The sequence below is a fragment of the Tympanuchus pallidicinctus genome, unplaced genomic scaffold (assembly GCF_026119805.1).
Source record: "Tympanuchus pallidicinctus isolate F22 unplaced genomic scaffold, pur_lepc_1.0 scaffold26, whole genome shotgun sequence".
In the NCBI taxonomy this organism is placed as follows: domain Eukaryota; kingdom Metazoa; phylum Chordata; class Aves; order Galliformes; family Phasianidae; genus Tympanuchus; species Tympanuchus pallidicinctus.
In genome coordinates, this window is record NW_026294743.1 from 11,846,635 (window position 1) to 11,867,700 (window position 21,066).

General features: G+C 38.5%; 1 long non-coding RNA gene across 1 annotated transcript; it reads right to left on the bottom strand.

Annotated features, from left to right (window-relative positions):
* Positions 1 to 7,817: 7,817 nt before the first annotated feature.
* Positions 7,818 to 20,914, bottom strand: LOC128084405 (uncharacterized). Its single transcript, XR_008208521.1, has 4 exons — positions 20,684 to 20,914; positions 19,055 to 19,175; positions 17,505 to 17,671; positions 7,818 to 7,894 (listed from the first exon to the last, which is right to left on the bottom strand). It is a non-coding gene; the product is annotated as an uncharacterized LOC128084405 (long non-coding RNA).
* Between the last annotated feature and the right edge of the window lie 152 nt (positions 20,915 to 21,066).

Here is a 21,066-nt window from a genome sequence, read left to right on the forward strand (position 1 = left end):
ACCAGATGTACAAAAACCTGATGTTACTGTGTTCACATCAGTACCAGCACAGTGAACACCTAAACGCAGACTGCATTTTGTTTTCTCTTCTTTTAAAACACTACCAATCATGAGTATCATTTACTTCCTTCAGCAGATAAGAAAGTCAAGTTTTATACCAACTCTTTCTGATTCCCAGAGCTGTCACTGAAATATTGCTATGAGCTTAACCTTTCTGGTTTCTGCTTTGCTGAAATTCAAGAGACATTAACATTTGTATTTGTATACTGGCTTCAGCTCTAGTTAGGGAGCTTACACAGCTCTTCAGCGTGTCTTCATTTCTATGTTTTGCTGTTCTCTCACACTGACAACACTGAAGTTATTTGTAGACCTGATATGGACTTACCTGTTCCACTAAAGACAAGTGCACAAATAAGAGCAGTACTGTGACACTGCGTGACAGTGTTTTCAGTGCAGCACTTTTTCATTTCCTTCTCGGTCACAGAAGGTCACTTATTCAAGTTATGTGACTAACCTGAAAGATCCTGGTCTAGAATGAGTTGGACCAATTGGATACTGAAATAAGAGACTGAAGATGTGATGAGTCCTACTGTGCAATCTGTTGAAATTCAACATTTCCACTGATTAACTAAATGCAAAAATCAAGACAAAACACAACAGGATAAACCGTGTATTGACTTTTAAATTTAACAGCATTCTGCAACATTCAAGCTAATATTTGGCATAGGAAGGAATGCTAGAAGGGAAATACATGTCTGGTAACAGTACTTTGTATTTCCTTTAATTATTTTTTCTCTTAATTTTTCTGTCTCCCATTCACTGCTGAGCTCGTTTCTCTCAGCTCCTGTTTCTCAGTTTAAATTTATTTTTATCTTATTGATGAGTCACTCGTCATTCTCTGGTTTAAACACATCCTGCATCTCTGGATATTCTCAAGTGCTTTTTATATAAAGGAAGAGGAGGACTGTTAATGGTATCGTGACTCTTTATTCTGTTTCACTCAAAAAGGAAGTTAAGATGGTATTTATTTATAGTCTGAAATATTCTTTATTTGTTTTCCTATTGAAATTTCCTTCAGGTTCCTATGAGTGTATTTACCCAGCTCTGCTACTACTTACTTCTCACTCGCTGCTGGTGGTTGTTTGCCTGCACTCCATCAGTTCCACTAAAGCTGAAAACATTAAATTCTCATAATTATAATGATGTCATTCAAAAAACTAGAACTAAGGTCATGTCAGCAATTCCATTATAAATCCTTAATTTAAATGGTCTGCAATAACTCAACCATAAAATATGTTTTGAGACGAACCTGAGCATGTAAGGTCTCAGGCCACCAACAACATCCTTTTTGCAACTGGAAAAAAAAATAAATAATTGGAAAACACTCAATCTGCAAACATTTCAAGAATGAACTAAATGCTTGTGAAGTTGTAGACGTATTGGCCTCTGAACTGAGGTATGGTGAAATCTGCAGCCATACGAGAGGTGCGTTACAGGTTTCTTCTGTTGTGCTCAGTTTGACTGACAAGATTCTTATGCCATGTTAGGAGAATTGCTTAAACACCGTGCAAGCTGATCTCTGCTTTAAGACTGATAGTAGGAGAGTTATTTTATGACAGTTTTGGTATTAAATTAAGGGAGCGGTTAAAAGCATCAACACCAGCCAGTGCCACCAAATTGCACCTCACACCTCTTTCAGACACAAACGAACCATCCGGAATAATGAACCATGACCTTGTTGGGATGAAAGATTTTCTTTTTTTCTTTATAGAATAATCTGGTTCCTCTGCTGCTTGAAATGCAATATGAGTTCAGATGCTTCTCACATTCTTGTTCCTACTCATTTTAAATGGTTTCATTTTTTTTCCTGTATTTTGCACACAACCGAAGCAGAGCCTTGGTCTGTATTGTCACAGTTCCCAGTGCACGATTTCCAGGTGGTATCTCACAAAACTCCACCTAATAAATGGAAAACAAACAGCTCATTAAATTCTGTTTGTATTTACGTAGCATAACCTTGTATAGACCGACATAAAATATAACTGGCACAGATCAAACTTCATTTAGAAAATAATGGATTGAGAATTTTCCTATTGATTTAGTCATGCCTATGCATTTCAAGAAGTCTCAGCTGATTGCCATTCACTTTAAACAGAAACATTCTGTCTCTATTGCTACCATTATCCATGGGTTTTGATCTTTATGTATTTAAGACTGAAATACAACACGATGCTAAGTCTTCATATTTATTATTTAATGCAATATTCTGTGGACAAGACCTATAAAAGTAAATGCTGTGCTATACGTATAAATCTCAAGGAGGTGTGGGTGCTTTCTTTATTTTTATTTTCCTTCTAATTCAAATAACTAAACTTCATAATTAATCCGATTTCATTTAAACTTGCAGCACTATTTTGTTCCCCCTCATCTTGGTTCTACGTGCTGCGGTTGAGTGTTATTAGAAGAGACTATAACTTCAGAGGAAAATATATCAGCTCTAAAAGTTGTTAGCATCATGAAATATATATTTTATAAAACTTCTAAAGATATTCCATAAAATGTTCACTTTCTGATATCTAACTCTAATTCTTATTTTATGTCATGTACGTCCTACCAACAATACCTATAATAAAACATAGAACTCGATCTCATTACATTCAAAAACTTAAATTCCTGATTTTTTTTCCTTACTCAGCTACCAAAGATGACATTCAGATCTTTATACCACATGATGAGCTTTTGATCAGCAATTTTCTACATTCTTTTACATTGGATAGCCTGCTTGTATGCTTGTGGGAGCTTTATCTCCATCCATGTTATCTAGAATGTAATACAACCATATTCAGAATGTCGTAGAAAATGAGGAATGTTACTGTGATGCTATCTATTAAACGCACAAGAGGAAGACAGCACTTTCGTTGTTATCAGTTCACTCCTTGTCGTAGTTTTACAACATGAAAAGGCCCTGATATGCCTACCCAAGGCAGACAACCCACCACAGATCTCCCACAGTCAGAAGTGACAAGCCATGCCAACCAAGGACAAAAAATACCTTAGTTACACCTGTGGGGTGCACTGCTTGTGTATGGCACTGCTCTAGCTCTTCTTTTAGTACTCAGGACAATATTTCATCTCAGCATCAAACTGAGTTTTCCTATGCTGTCTGAGGGTAGTTTGGGAATGTCTAGAATTCAGGTGCCTTGCACGTGTGTATTTCCAAAGGAAAAAATATGTGACTGAAGTCTAGGAAAAGCGTCAAGTCTTCCATCTTTAAAACTCCCCTAGAATTTAAGAGTAAGTTGTCCAAGTAAATTTCAAGGTCTCTATATAAGTCTGTGCTAAAATTACGAGTTGTATTTTCACCGTTTCAAAATTTGCCTTTCAAATCCTTTCTTGTGTCAGCAGTGACGACAGTAAAAGATTGGCAACTCTGAAACCGTTCAGGGCTTTCTTCCATCTTCATCAAGACTTCTATTCTTAACAGTTTTGCAGTGATGTAATTACTTGGGGAGGACAGTCAGTTGACTGCACTTACTGAGCAGTTTTGGTGCTTGTCTTAACGATATAATAAGAAATAACAAATGACATCTCACTGACGTGGACAATGTCATTTTGTCCTATGAATTTGAGGGTCACTGGTTTTGATGAAGGGTTCTATATTCATAGGAGAATCACTCCTTCCTTTCTGAAGGTGGGAGAAGTACCATCACTTTATGACATGGTGCATGAATAAGCAGCAGCATTAACATATCAACTATTGTGAGTCACTACTTCAGGGGACAACTGTATTTGAAGTTGGAAAGAAAACCCATTATATTCAACTTCTTTCCTGCCAGCAAACAAAGATGAAAGAAAAGTGATAGTACTTAAAAACAGACCAAATAAAATGTTCAGCTCAGATGACCTATAATACTTTACTGTGAATTAGAATTTTTTTTCTTCAATCATCCACATACTTGCAGCATTTCCCAGTAGACATTGTTCCCAAACACAATAAGCTTGAAGACTTGGCTGGGTCTCATGATCAGGAAAGCTCTTCAGCTTCTATGATTCAGAACTGATTGATGGAATGATAGCCTTGATTTCAGTATGAATAAATAAGTACAAACTATTCCTGTGTATTGCAGCTTGTATTATTTCTTTCTTTCCACTTTTGCTGCTCTTTACTACTCAATCAGGCTTTGAAATATTACCTCGTGCAGTAACATCTCAAGTTGTCAGACTTCTTCCCCATCCTTAAGATTCACCTGGACAAGGTAGCATGAATGACTTTTATTCTCTTATGTAATGTAATATTCCCTTATGTAAGAATGCTCATTCTTCAAGACATTAAGTAAAACCAGCAACACCAAGAGTAAGAATATTTTGGAGCCTTGTCCAATCCACATATTCCATCCAACAACCTCCTTGCAAGAGTTTTGTTGTTGTTGTTGTTGTTTTAAATACAAAGTACTTATCTCCCTCAGATTCATATTCTCTACTTTCTGCAAAAGAATCACCAGGAAATTTTTACTGCTAATTCGATGTGATAAGAGTAAGCTGGAAGTTATCTTGGCCTAAATGTTTGCCTGTGCCTTAGAGATGCAGTCTATAGCATTAGCATCTGAGTCATTGTCAGTAATCACCCATTTCATCAGCACAGGTCTGTTTTGTTACCTTACGTAACTATTTTTAAACTTGTTTGTATCAAGGGCTTTATCTCTTTCCTTCCAGCTGTTCCAGAATAGTGAGGGTTGTCATTCCCTCTTGCATTCAGAGCTACAGACTGAAGTAATACCTTTTCCCCCTTGGGCTAGCGCTTCGATGGCCAGTTTGTGTTCTATTCTGGACAGCCTCATTGCCATACTCATATCTACATAGGTATTTAGCATAGTGTTTTGGTATTTACTTTTTAGGAAAAGGCAAATGAAAACTAATGTGCAAATAAAAGCCTTCTTATTGCTTAAATGGCAAATATCTTCAATCTTCATATCATCCATAACAAGAAAGTGTCATGTTCTGACAAGTCCTAGAAATGACATGAGCTGAGGCAAAGTGTTTCTATACAGTATTTAAGAACAGTATTAAAATAGGCTTTATTATTTCTCAGATTTCTCTTACCATACCAATCTAAGCAATCTAATTCACTCTCTGCAATATTACTGACTAATTCATTGAATAGTGCAGCACTTATTTCCTTGTTTTGACTCTCTTCCATTATCTTTGGTTAAAGCTTCTGCATACCAAAGATAGTTTTGCTAACTTAAATGTAGATGTAAGGGACCTTGTCCAGGGTTTCTGAGTCTCTCAAACTGTGACGATGTTGCATAACGTAAACACAGAGCTGGAGAAGAAGCTGAATCCTGAGACATCCATTCAAATGGATTAATACTTTTGTATTAATTCTCCAGAGTGCTCTCAAATTCTTTAAGTGTGATTGTGCCAGTCTTGGGACAAAACAAACTTTCAAAACTGACAGTGATATTGGCAATTGCCTTTCATCTTGCAGGAAGAAGTAAATAGCTCCTCTCTGTAGTTAATTCCCCAACCACTCCACTCTCCTTACATGACTGCATATACTTTATTTTTTCAGGGAAAAACATACAAACTGAACTTCATTCAAAGTTTGAATTTCATGCCATTTATCCTTCACTGCTAGTTGTTTGATCTCAGATCTTGTTGCTCTGAGACAGTAAGAAAGCCTGATGACTTGTATTCTTGCTCTACATGAGGTTCCAGCTTACATGCACAAAGAACACTGCCATCAACTGGTATAAGACTCACTTTCATTGTTTTTCCTTCAAGAGACCTTTCCAACTTCTGCCTTCTATCACTGATAGCATCAGTCAAGTACTTTATTTTCACAGGTGGAAACAAATTATGCTATACTGCACTCCTAAGAGAGAAGCAAGAATGTATGTCTTGACATAATGTAGATATAACACAGAGATTTAACAGCAATTGAAGATTAAGGATGCACTTCATCATTTACTGCTTAGAAAGTGGAAACACACACAGGAAACCCTCCCATAGACTCATAGCTTTCATAGTAGACCCCCTTGCTTTCTGAACAGCTTGAAACACACAAGTAAGAGCTGACTCTACTCCTGGCCCTAGACTTTGCCAATGGTTTACATCTGAGGGATTATACATGCACTATCGATTTAAGATATAATCTTAGCAAAGCCAACAAAGCATACACTCAAAAGTACAATCTTAACAAAGCTAGCAAAGCCTAAAACAATTAGTCACTTTCTGCAGATCTGTAGGGCAAGGCATCTTGACATCAAGACATAAGGGATTTCTGTAGAGATGTACTTACAACAGGTGTCCCTGCTCAAGAGAAGCTGCTACCACACAACCAGCTGCTACACAGGGAAGCTCAAAGGGGGTCACCTGCTGCTCACTATTTATGGGGTAAGGTGATTGACTCATAGTCACAGGTTGCTTTTCAGGCACGTGCTCAGTTGATCTTCAGGTGCTGAACCAGATGTCTGCTATCAGTTCTTTTAGACCCCCAAGTTTGAGACAGATTTGAGGTTGTTGATCTGTCTTAGCAAGAAGGTTATCAGTCCTGTCGCCCATTGTCCACCTGTGCAAGGCCTTGTCTGCAAGGCCAGGTCAAAGGAGACTGTTGATAGGGAAGGAAGGTGTTAGAGTGTAGCAGGGAGGACGTAGTGTACAACCTTTTTCTGAATTCACTCCAATCAATCTAACAAATCAACCTACTCACCTCCATAAAGCTTTATCAGGGTCTTGCTGTCCAAAGGTTTTAAAAAAGCTAGAAGTCTGTAAACAGATGTTGCAAATCCGGTCTGCCCTATGCTTTGACTCAGTTAGATGCGTTCTTGTTATGACTCTGTGTGCTTCTGTGATCCATGAGTGGTTCCCAGTCATTTGGAGCTCCTGCTGCAGATGAGTGTATTGCTTTTTGCTGCAAATTTCTTTATATTCTGAAAATAGACTGTGGAGATCAAAATTCCAATTAGACTTACATGTCATACTGATCATTTCTGGGAATATTTTAATTATAGTTAGTGTGTTCACACTGTATGTTCTAGACATGAAAATGTTCTAATTTCTAGAAGATGTAGCAAAAATCAAACTGTACATAAGTAATACTAATAAGCAAAGATGATAGTACAAATTTCAACGTTAGATGGGAATAAATTTGTAGGTGTAGGTAGGTATTGGGAATTCTGGATTTAGCTTTTGCCCATAAGATTTTTTTGTGTGTTACCTTGAAAAGCTGTCTAGACATTTGTGCATGAGTACAAATTGTGGCTTTCTCTGTAAGACGTTAATGCAATTGTAGTCAGAGGAGTCACCTGGGTGGAAATCCCACCAGAAAAAGAATTAAAGGAAGCACTAGGAGGACCTGAAGTTTTGTGATCTCTTTCCTTGAGGTTGTAGCAATAAGACATTCAAAGTGCTTAACAAAGTTCTGACCCACACGCCGGTAGTTGAGCAAAGAGGGATATAGAGAAAGTGATGGTAGGAGTTTTAACATTTACAAAACTTATGCTGCATTACAGGGTAATGGTCTTTGTTAGGCCTGTTGTCAAGCTCTGATTTGAAAGACCTGAATTTCTGAGGGGCTGCTGAAGATCGAGAGACCATGAGGGCTATTCTGCTTTTGCCATTACTCCCAATAAAGAAATCTTCTTGCTTTATAGTTGAGCTAGGAATTGTAGAATTTGTATACTTGGCTTCTGCACCTAGTCTCTATGGGCCCAAAGAAAATGCAAACTTTTTGTTTCTGTCCCAGCTTCTCCCTTTTCTTTCCAAGCAGGGTTGGGTCCTTCTTTTTTTCTGTTCTGGTATTAAAAGGCACTCACCCTATTTTTCTTGACCACATACAGGCTGTCAACAACGTTGTTTTTCAGAGATGGGAATTTCTAAAGAGTCCCCTCAGCTGTAATATAAAGATACAAATAAATATGTTGTAAAAAATGAATTAAAAATTACTTAACTAGCTTAAGCCCTGGCAAGCAGACAGAGTGCAGATAACATTCTCCATTAAATTTGTAGCACTTCACACAATGTGAAGTTTGAGAACTACAGGATGGGCACATGTTTTATTCAGAAACCAGTGAGAGTTTACTGCTGTGCCAAGTGACTGTCAGAAAATTGGCATAAGATGTCCTCTGTGTTCTATTCTGGGATATTGAAAACAATTAAATACGAGAACAGATTTTTATTTTAATTTTTTTAGTACTGTCTCAGCAAGTACTGGAGAATCCTGAAAAAGACCTAAAATTTGAGCTCTCTTTTCATGCTATTCTAAGCTCAACATATTTGGTTTAGCATTACGAATTTAAGATTATAAAATCAGCCTTCCTTTACAATTCCAGTTCACTTTTTAAAGGCTAAACCTCTTGCCATAATCAATAAAGCATGTAATACAAATCTTTCGTTTCCACGTAATGATTCTAAACAGAGAAACTCAATGTTTGTATCAATGTCTTCAGTCAACTCACTCCACATGTCTAATTTCTCCTTTTATGTTCACTATTTCTTCACTTGTCTCTCAGATCTGCTGCTTATTGCCTAACTTCCTACATTTTCTCTTGGCTTGAGGACTAGTGGATTGCTCTCCGTGTGTAAAATGCAGTTGTCTGGACCAAATTCAGCTAGTATCTGAGTGAGCTGTGAAGGTCTCATAAGGTTAATCTCTTGTCCTAGCGTATTTAGGCAAGAAACAGGAGTAATTTATACAACTTTGCCTCTGAAAACAGGAAAAAATGTCAAATATCCAGTGTGGCTCATAATGCAATCAAGGAAAAATAGAGCAGGTCTTGGTTATTGCCCATCAGATCTATGCAGGAGAGAACACGGATGAAAACTGGGAATTCCAGTGCAGTGATTGTATTCAAGACTGGGCACCTGGGGTAAAAACCCAGGGGTAAAAAACGGTGAAATTTGTATTTTTTTATCCAATACCAAGTAAAAATCTACCCAGTATTTCTACAAGAAACTTGATTTGTTGGACTTCTGCTTCTGGTTTCACCGAGTCTAGGGTCTTTATGGAGTCTACTTGCAAATCTTCATTCTGCATCCCTGCAGCTCCTGCAAGAAGCTAACTTAGGCATTTATTAAATATTCCAAGAGTACAAACTTGCTAAATTGATGAAGCTTTTCTACTGCTGTGTTTCAAGTAAACCAATTTTTATGTAAACCCTACAACCTAACAATGCAGCATACAGTATTCACTCATCTCAATCTGGATGGACTCTTTGGCAGGCAGGCAGATGAAAAGTAAAGAAGGACAGGATTGGGATTTGAAAATCCTTGTTCTAGATATTCAGTATTTTGCCACTCTAGAAATGTTTCAAGCATTCCTTTACCATATAATTGTAACCTTTATTTTCAGCAGCTTTGTATAAAGAAAACAGATGTAGTACAGGCAAATTCAAAATTCATTAAGAGATACCGTGAATTGTGCATTGTCTTCTCTTCTGCAGTAGGATTTGCAACATAGCTTGCCATTTCTTAAGATTTTTTGTAGTTATAAAGAATAAGCTTACTATAAAAATTTGAGGTGTTTTGCAATTTGCCATTAGTCTTGATTATACAAGTATTGCTTATGTTTCTTGGTAGGACTTTGTTTCCTAAATTGAAACTCTCTTAATGGGAAAGCACACCAGTATAAGGAAAAAAAATAAAATAAAATGGCAGCAACAGAGAAGGCAGAGAAAGGAAAAAACTTCTAAAAATTGTTATTTTTTACAAATTGGTTTTTTTGTGGATTATCTCTGAGAGAGGGAAGATTAATTTTAAAGAATATGGCCTACAGAGAAGTTTAAAACTAAATCAGAAATGAACATCTACGAATGTAGATGACCCCCAAGGGTCTGTCTTGGGACCGGTGCTCTTTAACATCTTTATTAATGACATCGATGAGGGAATTGAGTGCACCCTCAGCAAGTTTGCTGACGACACCAAGCTGAGTGGTGCGGTTGATACGGCGGAAGGAAGGGATGCCATTCAGAGGGACCTCGACAGGCTTGAGGGCTGGGCTCGGGTGAACCTAATGAGGTTCAACACGGCAAAGTGCAAGGTTTTGCATTTGGGCCAGAAGAACCCCAGGCACCCGTACAGGCTGGGAGGAGTGGTCCTTGAGAGCAGCTCGGCAGAGAAGGACCTCGGGGTCCTGATGGACGAGAGACTTAACATGAGCCAGCAGTGCGCTCTGGCAGCTCGAAAGGCAAATGGGATCCTGGGCTCCATCAGGAGAGGGGTGGTCAGCAGGGAGAGGGAGGTGATTGTCCCTCTCTACTCGGCTCTTGTGAGGCCCCACCTGGAGTACTGTGTCCAGGTGTGGAGCCCTCAGTACAAGAAAGACATAGAGATCTTGGAAAGGGTCCAGAGGAGGGCGACTAAGATGATCAGGGGGCTGGAGCACCTCCCCTATGAGGACAGGCTGAGGGAGTTGGGCTTGTTCAGCCTGGAGAAGAGAAGGCTGCGGGGCGACCTCATTGCAGCCTATCAATACCTGAAGGGAACCTACACCCAGGAGGGGAGTAAACTCTTCAGAAGGGCTGACAACAGCAGGACTAGGGGAAATGGATCAAAGTTGAAGGAGGAAAGATTTAGGTTGGATGTTAGGGGGAAGTTCTTCACAAGGAGAGTAGTTAGGCCCTGGAACGGGCTGCCCAGGGAGGTTGTGGATGCCCCATCCTTGGATGTGTTCAAGGCCAGGTTGGACGGGGTCCTGGGCAACCTGATCTGAATGTGGATGTTTGGTGGCCTTGCTAGGCAGGGGGGTTGGAACTACATGATCCTTGAGGTCCCTTCCAACCCAGGTGATTCTGTGATTCTGTGTGAATTCAAATCAATATTCTTCATGACTTAATTATAGTGCCCATAATTATATTCAGAACCTGGCCTTCAATCTGCTTAGTCTCAGATTTGCATTACAAAAGTGAAATTCTACAATCTGTATTTAGGAAAGAGCATTTCTTTCTGACAATGGCTCCTCAATGTAAATGCCTGTATTCTATGAACTGAGGATGTAGGAGATTCATATTTATTAATAAGAGCTATAGATTAGCTGCATACTAAATTAATTTGCATGAAATTACAACAGGAGGGTAGAAGTTGCACTGCACCATATAAAGGCTGATACTTCATATTTTTTTTCAGTGAAACTCGGTTTCTTTCAAAAATTAGGGCCGTCATTTATTGAGATTTTTGAGAATTCTGCCTTCTGTTAAACCTCCACTGATGTGAAAACACAATATTTGAAGAAAAGCATATGGCAACATGCTTTTCTGATTTGAAGTAACAGGCAAGTGGCCCGATGCTCTTCTGTTCTCAAAAGCACTAAGACCCACCAGCATCCACCAAAATCCACCCGAAACAGACTCTGATGAACATAACAATACATAATAAGGGAAATTCCACTTAAACACGTGAATATTTTGTTGCATTTTGAGCTTGGCTGAACTCTGGAACGGGCTGAGCAGAGACTGTGGACTCTCCACCTTTGAAGATACTCAAAAGTCTGACTGGACACAGGTCTGAGCAATTTGCTCTAACTGACCTTGCTGAAGTGGACAGTCTCTAGATGTCTCTTTCTACCTCAAGCATTCTACGATTCTATGATATTCTCAGTAAAAAGGGGCTAGATGTAATCCTCTTTCAATAAGATGAAAGCTACCCAAAGAAGCCTGGCATTCAAAGAGTTGCCTGAGAAGCTGTCTTGGCTAGTTTTAAGAGAGAGCTTTTAAGCTACTTCAAGCTGTATCAGTTTATCCATATTTGAGCAGATAGGCAACTGGAAGCCTGTGGGCAATATTTCTGTGGAACTGTACTTCAGGAAGTGCTTGCTAGCAGAAATCTAACACTAGTTGCTTTTTTTAGGCCAAATTCAATCAGACTTACTGCTTTAGTAAATACAGAAACACGAACAGAAATAACTGCTGTGGTGACTAGATAATGATAATGAATGGGCAGTTGAGTTTAAGAGTTCAAATTTAGCTGAACAACATAGATGCACAGGAAATAATTCTGACTAACTTATGGTGAAAAGGGGACAGAAGTATTTACAAAGGGTCATGAGATCACAGAGCTTAATCAGTTTATAATCACAGAGTATGTTGTCAATTAGAAGTGTCAGCTGATAGGTTTTTAAGCACTTCTAATTAAAAGAAGGGCAAATTAAGTGCAGCTGTTGATGAAGCAGCCAGGATCCTTGCAAGTCATTACTTTTCCCTGTATCTTAATGCTGCTGTGCGATATTCAGAAGCTGTTTCAGTCTTTGCAGTTCTATTGAGACAGGGCCACAAGCAAAACCTTATGATGGAGCTGAATCTAAGTATTCACCACCCTGCTCCTGCTGGTAGCACTGTTTCTGATATAAGGCAGAATGCCATTGGCCTTCTTGGCTACCTGGGCACACAGGGCAAGTGTTTTTATACTTTTATAAAAACATTACCTTGAATAAATAATGCTAAAAGAACATTAAGGTTGCAGAAGGCCAGAATTCACACTGTAGGCAATGTCAGCTTAAAAGAAGCTCAAATGCTGCTATTACAAACTTAATTTGTTATTTTGTGCATGTTGTATTCTATGCCATGCCATGCTTTGTAGATTGCACATTGTCCCAATACTCTCTGAAGGGAGAACTGAAGATTTTTCTGGTGTTCTTTATCACCATAGTATTGGTGTGCTTCACATAAGAAAGCAGTTAATTCACCATGGCACCTTGTGTACGAGGACCAGGATTATCTTAATCCCACTACATAGATGCAGGCCCTAAGCCATAAGTATGATATCTGCATGTGTGCAGCAGAAGCTTCCTGAAGATTGTTTCAAAGCCAGATTTAACTCTTGATCTTTTAACCTACTGGACAATTCTAGGCATTAACCTGTAGAGAGAATGAATACTTAGATAAGAAGTTTCAGATGCCTCTCACGCTTTAAAAGGCAAATGTTCTACATTGGAAGTGTTTGAAGACCAGAAGATAGGACTAGCAATAATACTTTACACCTGGTCTGATTAAGTAGGTTATTTTTCTTTTCCCCAGTACATGATGTCATACGACCTTTTATGAGGATCCCAGTGTTGCTTGCTACAATGGTAAAAGGGGTTTTCGCAGTGGGCACACGTGAGCAAAAAGTTAGTGCATGGGACTGGTTCACAGTGAGGCTTATGAACATAAATAAAAACAATTCTTGAAATCAAATTTATTTCAATCCCCTTGAGCCTTATAGCACTACATAGAATATCTAACTTTTCAAAAAATAATCTACCAAACTGGTGTTACGCAGAAACCCTGTGGCAGAAGTTAGGATTCAGTTCAACAGAATTTTGTTGTCTTAAGCATGAGATGATATTTTATCATCCTGCTTGATTACTTTGCTCTTTCCAGAATTTGCAAATAGGAAAAGAAGTCCTATAAGCAGGTCGACTTTCTGTCCTGATTAAAATGTCTCATAGATAAAAAATGAGCTGTGATCTTGCAATCAATGACTCCTGCATTGTTCAAATGGCAAAATTAGGGTTACATGAGCCACTCTACTTCTGAGCCTTTAACTTTTCTTCCTCGACAGCTTTATTTTCACATAAAAGTCAGAGACCTCTTGTGGAATTCTGGCATTCAAATAGACAGATATGTCCTAGAGGAAAAGTTTTGCCCGTGGATTTGGTATGCATTTAGTTTTGGCCAATACATGGCAAGGCTCAGGAGTCTTAGATATAGCTCTAAGTTCTGGAGGGAAAAATTGATACCAATAGTAGCCAACTCATCTATAACTTCTCCTTATAACCTGCTCTGTTGGTTCAACTCTAACACCAGCCTATGGTTTCATCTTATGTATTTTTGCCTCGTCTACTACAATTGTTACTCTCCTACTCTAAATATTTCAACTTCAATTCTCCGTAGCTCTGGTTTAGGCTCTTCCCTGACACTGCACCATTCTTTCCTCCAGTCTTAGGCTTCTTTTTCCACATACAAAACATGAACTGTATCATCCTTGAGCACTTTGCTGTTCTTATCACTGACCATCCTAACAGTAAATTCTTTCCTTTCATCCAAATCATGTCAAAAGAAGTTTCTCTGAGGTTTTAATAATGAACAAAATCATTACTGTTTGGTATTTTTGCTGAAATACTCAAGAAGCATGCTTCTAAGACACAGAACAAACAAAGCCGAGTTCAAAATTGTCTGAGTTTATCACAGAAGACCAAACTTTGAACTATTTATACCTTGGAAGAAATATTGTGTAATTATCACAGTAAATGGCTGTGCCAGAAATATCTTGCAAATTACTCAATACGTAGATAATTAATTTTTAACTCAAAGTCTTTTTTGAAGGATTTTGACAACAGTCATCCAATGACTTCTAAAGTTATAACAGCAATTAACCTGCTTTATATAGCAATAATTATACAGAAATAGCTGCTCTAAATAAACAGGATTACCACCTATCATTTATTCAAATCATATGTGGTACATTACCTTTTTGTAATTATTTTAGGATAGTCGCCTTTCTTTCCCTCTTTTATTACTATTTTTTTTGCTTGCTCACCTGCTAGACATTCCATATGCTTGTAGCACCAAAGTAGGATAGGGAGAGCTATTACAAGATAACGATTGACAGAGTGCTAGTAGCCACTGTTTTATGGCAAGGAGCTGTTTTATGTCAAATCACATGTGCTCATCGTGGTCTCTGATGGGCTGATGGCCGTTTACACACTGTCATACAAATACAAATTCATAAATACATGGCAAATACATTTACCATGCCCAGAACAAAACCTGACACAACATGATTATGGATCGTCCAGAGGGCAAAGGGGCCCTAAAACACTGTGTGGGATGCAGATAAACTGAGATGTGCCTAAGTGTCGTGGACTTCTTCAAGAAGGCTAAGGAGTGCCCTGAGCCGTGCAAGAAAGAGATGTGCTGTGAGAGGCTTCAAGAGACCCTTGTGCCTAAGCCCAGCCAAACCTCCTATGGTGACATAGGAGAACTGAGGCAGGCATGGGCCATTTTATAGAGCTGCAGAACACAAGAAATTGCCACTTCTTGCATTCAAAACAGTGAATTCCACAACAGTGGAATATTTTTCTGATTAAAGTGATTTGACGTTAGCAGTTGTGCACTTAGCAAAACTAAAATATTACCAGTGCTAGTGGATACTTTCTTCATTTTGTCCATCTAAGACAATGAATTCACTTTTTTCATTACAAATCTATTTAACCATAATTGAAACAACATAACAATTGGCAGTATACTTAAATTCTCAGTTATGTAGATTCCATTTCAACTGATAGCAATTCTTCAGTTTAGACAGTGACCTTAAGTCCTTGATTACAGCAGAGTGCTTTACAAGGACACAATCCTACCTACAAATTAGGGTACGCAAGAGTTTTCTGCTGGGGAATTCATCAGTGTGATAGGAGATGCTAAATTCAAGTTGCTCACAAAATTTGGCTTTAAATCAGGTACATATGACTGTTTCACAAAAGCTGAAAATGATGACTGAAATTAGACCAGACACCATGCAGGGTAATGAATCTGGTCGAACAAACCAATCAAGCTTTTTGTTACCGCTGATGCAGATCATTGTGTGCATAAAAGAAATGTGAATGTCTAATTTCAGCAGAGATGTGATGTCTAGTAAGAAGATAAAATTGAAAGCAGTGGGAATCCATTTTGAAGTGAGAACTTGTCTAGTCCTAAAGCTTGTTGTGGTCTCACAGTGAACATGCCCGAATCAAGGGTAGGGATGTACACCAGGATATAGAAGGGCAGATGCTTTTTGTTTTTTCATTGCAATTTTTGCAGTTTTTATATACTAAATATTAACTGAACAAGAGAGAAGAAAGGAGATTGGCTTTATACCTTGTTATCTAGGTATCAGGTTATTCATGGATGAATGTCACTCAAGCGCCCGCTACAATTCAGATCACAGAATTGCTCAGGTTGGAAAAGACCTCCAAGATCATCAAGTCCAACCACAACCTGACCATGCTACCCTAACTCTAACAACCCTTCCACCAAATCATGTTCCTGGGCACCACATCCAAACTGTTCTTAAACACATCCAGGAATGGTGACTCAACCACCTCCCTGCGGAGCCCATTCCAGATGTATTTAAATACACTGAAACATATTCAGAAGGAGAGACAGAACATAAACTTAGATTATATATGTCTGTTCTGGTTTCAGTTTTTCAGCTTCTCATGTTGTCCTGCCAGCGAGGGGCCTACAGGGGCACAAGGAGATGAGAAGGGATGGAACCAGGACAGCTAACCTAAACTTATTCAAAAAGATATTCCATACCGTATGACATCATGTGAAAAAAAACCACTATAAAACTAAGGGGAGTTAGGCAGAGGGGCAGCTGCTGCTCAGGAGCTGGCTGGGCAACCTTGGTGGGGGGTGAGCAATTGAATTGTGCATCACTCATTTTGTAAATACATACAAATATGTAATTACTACTATTTCTGCCTTCTGTTCTAGTAAATAGTTTTTATCTCAACACACAAGTTTTATGGTTTTTTTCCCCAATCCCATAGGGAGGGAGCGAAAGGCTGCGTATTTCTGTGCATGATATCAATTTTAATAAAAAAGTTACGCCTTTATCCCATTAAATTCCCTAAGTACTGCTCAGTTCCACTTCTAAGCAATGGAATAAAGTGGAGGCCAGGAGACGATTTGGATTTCTCTGGAAACATGGAGAACTGTTTCCATCCACCCAAGCACATACAGCCACCATCAGAAGCGGTTCTCCCCACAATAGACCCATCAGCATAATGTTTATGCCAGTGAGTTTTTTTAAGAGCACTGAATACATGGAGTACTGTATTGTGCTCTTTAATTAGGAATGTAATATACTCCATCTGGAGTGACTCATTTTTGCAGTCTTCTGTGGAAGACTGAATTTCCAACTTTCCCTAAAAGCCAAACACATGGCAGTATATTCATTCAGTGCATTTGTATTTTAGAAGATAAACAGGGCTGTCTGAAGCTTTGTTTCTGAATGTAGAATGTCTTAATATAAGCTTTAGAAAACAAATATAAATCTATAATTTTCTTTCATGAGAGCTGTGTGTAAGTATAAGAAGTAACAAAAATAGATAACTGCACTCATCACAGTCCTTGGTTCTGGGTTTTTCAAGGAATGAAGAGTGAGTGAATCTACTGCTTTATCCTTCTTCACAAATCACACTGGAATCCCCAATCTCCACACTTAATAAAACACTGACTTGGCATGCAGGTTAGCAGCACATGACAAAGAGCAGAATCTGTCAGAAAAAGGTCTGGTTGATTTGGGGAAAAAGATCGATTTTAGTTACAAGGGAATCACCAGATCACTCGGGGGGGATAAGTAATGACTCTTTCTCAAAAGTTATCAATATTTCTGATTGCCATTAGTGCTTAGCATTAAATAATCTGGTGGTTTTGCTGCTCCTGGATGGCTGTGCAGAATAGAGCGTATTTGGAGCAGGCTGGCAGTCTCACTATCTACACATATGAGTGCTAGATATACATAAATAAGTATGTACTTACACTATGTAGGATTCGTGTCTGCTTTCCTTTAGAAGATTTGACAGATTCATCCTTTTCTCTTCTTGTGAGCTCCATTTGCTCAGCTTTAATAAACGTTTCCCGAATTTGAGCATTTTTCTCTTTTTGTTTTTCAGACAAAGGAAATTACTTTTTCCTTAGGCAGTCTTCTTTTTTCCCCCCAAAAAATATTTTTTGTCTTCAATCTCGTGAAAGTCAGCGTGAGTCTTTCATTGGCTAATGCATAATATTAAAATGAAAGTCATCTATTATGTTAGTGGCACAGAGAGGAAGGTGTATTTACACTGCTTAACTTGAAGCACTTCACTGATGGACCCCAGCCTTCAGCTGAAACACTAAGGAAAAAGAGAGGCCTCTTCACATCAGCCTGAGGAGCAGTGTGTTTTCCTCAATATCAGTACTAATGCCTGGGGACAATTTCCTAGTTGCAGCACTGCAAGCTGGATGGGTGCAAAGAAAGATATTTCATCCTACCTCTGATGACAGGGAGTAGCTTTTCTTCTCTGACTAGACTGGGTAAACTTAAAATGGACTTTCCATTTATCTTTTTTTTTTTTAAGTAATTCCTTTAACTCATACCACCAATGTACTCTGTTACAAGCTGAAACAGGTATTTAAGGCCTTGAAAATACCTTCAAATAATAGAAACAGCATGACTACCATTGTTCTACATCACAGAATCACAGAAACACCAAGGTTGGAGAAGACCTACAAGGTCATCCAGTCCAAATATCAGTGCAATCTATTCCAGAACATGCACTCAGAATGACACACAGGCACCCTGGACTTATGATCAATTCTCACACATCTACCATTTGCCTGAAATTAGCTCCAGAGGAAGATCAATTACAAAACAATAGTCCTGTTGTTTGTACTGCCTCACTTTTATTAGCTGCTGCTTTACTAATCTTCCCACCTCTGAAACTAAAAGCAGACTACGTCTGCTATTTTGCCATACAAACTGTAAGATCTTTGCAAGATTCTACTTTCTGATACAATCTGCTGACTGTAATATTTTAATAGAAAACCTGAATGGAACACTTTAAAAATCCTGTATGTTTTGAGACTATTCAGTCAGTGCAAATCCATAATTTACCTGTATTTACGGAGAACAAAAATCAGGGGGCACAAGCATAACTCACCCTGCACACCTGGTATAATCTTATGGAACTAAGTTTCATTCTAACTGAAAACTTGGCTCAAGAAGTATAAATATGCAAGCTTTTTTTTTATTATTTTATTTGCCTGCTTTGAATTCAGTGTGACTCTATCTTTTAGCATCAACTCTCTCATCCCATTTTAACATTTTAACCAGAAGAAGAACATGGCAGAAGAAGGGAGGTGAAGGAGATAGCATGAAAGTATTTTAAACTTCTATTTGCCCTGGATTGCAATTTAGAAATCAGAAAACCTGGAAGTTCATGGGAGAATTCACTGAAATGGAAGTTCACTGGAACAAATTATGGAAAAGTTGCAATTTTCAGTCCTGAAGATTTTGAGAGCACCTCTAGAATGAGAAAGCTTTCAGTTACCTTCAGGTGACAGTCGAAATCTGTTGCTGACTCCTCAGATAGGGATGAAGTGTTATGTCAGAGGTTGACAACAGTCTTTCCAGTTTGCGAGTAATTGATCATAGACATCACCTTGCACTCCCTTTTCAAGAGAAAAGCAATGTGAAAATGTTCATTAGGAAGGAAGAGCAAGAAATAAGTGAAATTTAAAGGTCAAATATTCTCTTGTCCACAAGCCAGCCAAAGTCTAGAGATAAAAACTTCTCAGAGCTATAAGAAAAATAACAAAACACATAGGTCAGCATTAGAAACGTTGACCAGGTCTAGCTTAAATCTTGTGTTAAAGGAAGAACTGAAAATCTCTGAGACTTCAAGATGTAGTGCAGCTGTGCAGAACATCATTTGCAATGGCCCCGAAATGAAATTGACTGCTTTAGAAAAAGTCAGAAAGGCAGGTCTCATCATCACTGACGTTCTCTTGCTGGAATTTAAATCTTAAAGTAGATTTTGCTGTATTTCCAGGTGAGTTTGTGTAATGTATAGTGCTTCTGTCATTTCTGCAGCACTCGTTTTTTTTACTGCTGTTTTGCTTGTAGGATTTCTTTTATATGATCTTTTAAGGTTATGAGTTCACCAAAACAGGGTTTCAGGTCACAGAGTAAGAGCAGTGACAGCAGGATATATGTGACAAAAATGGGGCAATGATTGTTCAATTAACAGATCAATATGTCCTCTCTCACCTAAATGGTTGTCAATGACAGATGCCCAAGGGTTGCCTAAGCTGCATTTCCAAAGGCTTCAATGTAAAAATCGATCTTGAAAATACACATAGAACAGCCTTTCAAATCTATAACTGTGACAATGACAAGAGCCCAGAAATCATAAAAATGTATCTTGATCCTATTTGTAGGTCTTGCTGCAGGCCATTCCTGTTTATCCAGCCACCTGAACTGCAGAACCTTGTGCTAAGTAAACTGCAACAATCTGCATAGCAAAGAAACAAAACGGTCTTTCAGATTTCTGTTTTTCTCTTATGCTGCCAGCGCAGTGACTGCTGGAAAGGAAAAGGAAATCAGGCTGAGCGTTCAGTGAGGAGTGAGCAAGACCCGCAGTTGTGTCATTTGAATGCAAAGGATGCTGATGGGAGCCTAGCATGAATTCAGAAAGGAAGGAGAGGGCTGCAGAGCACCTTCTGTCACTGCAGTCTGTTTAAAAATGTGCTCATGAAAGGGCTGTTTTGCTTCTGTTAGCATTACAATGAACAGATCATGGATGATTATTTTCTCCAGATTTTACTTTACATTTAATGCATGTATATGCAGGCACACCATGAAAGCTTTCCCTCTGCATGGTATTGTTAAGTGAATGTTATTTATTGCAGTCATCTTTTCAAATTTATGTAACTGCCTGAAAATACCTTCTCCCTCTATTCCCATCATTCTGAGAGTAGGAAAGCTTATTTTAATTACATTGATGTTTATATATTTCTGCACTTTTATTACTTTGAAATCGTATTTTACAGACTATGAGTTCCTCTAAAAGTTTGGAAATGTTTTTACAGTTGCAAGCAAATGTTAGATTAAAAGCTAAGCATATTTATATGATTTCCCAGAACTTCTATACATAGGAAAAGTAGTTTCCAGCAGCTACCTTTCAGCTCCACAATAAAGGCATTAGGTGTGCACCCTTCTGATGATGGCTCCTACTGGCATGGCTTTTTTTTCCCTGCATTTCAACAAAAGATTTGAAAGGATTAGCAAATACCTGCATTTGAAGATCATTTTCATCAGAAAATTCTTTGAGACTACACTTCCTATGGACAGAGGCCATTCTGTCTTCAAGACCACACTGATACGATCTGATCTGTGCTCCTTCTGTCCAAATGCTAAAATCAAGGGAAATAAATGGGAAAATAGAAGCCATCCAGTCCAATCTGTCTTAAGAAGGCAGTTTCTACTGTCATTTCTACTTTGGTAGTTTTGGTGCTCCAAAATCATCCAGTACTTTCAGTACTGTTTCCTCATGCGAACAAA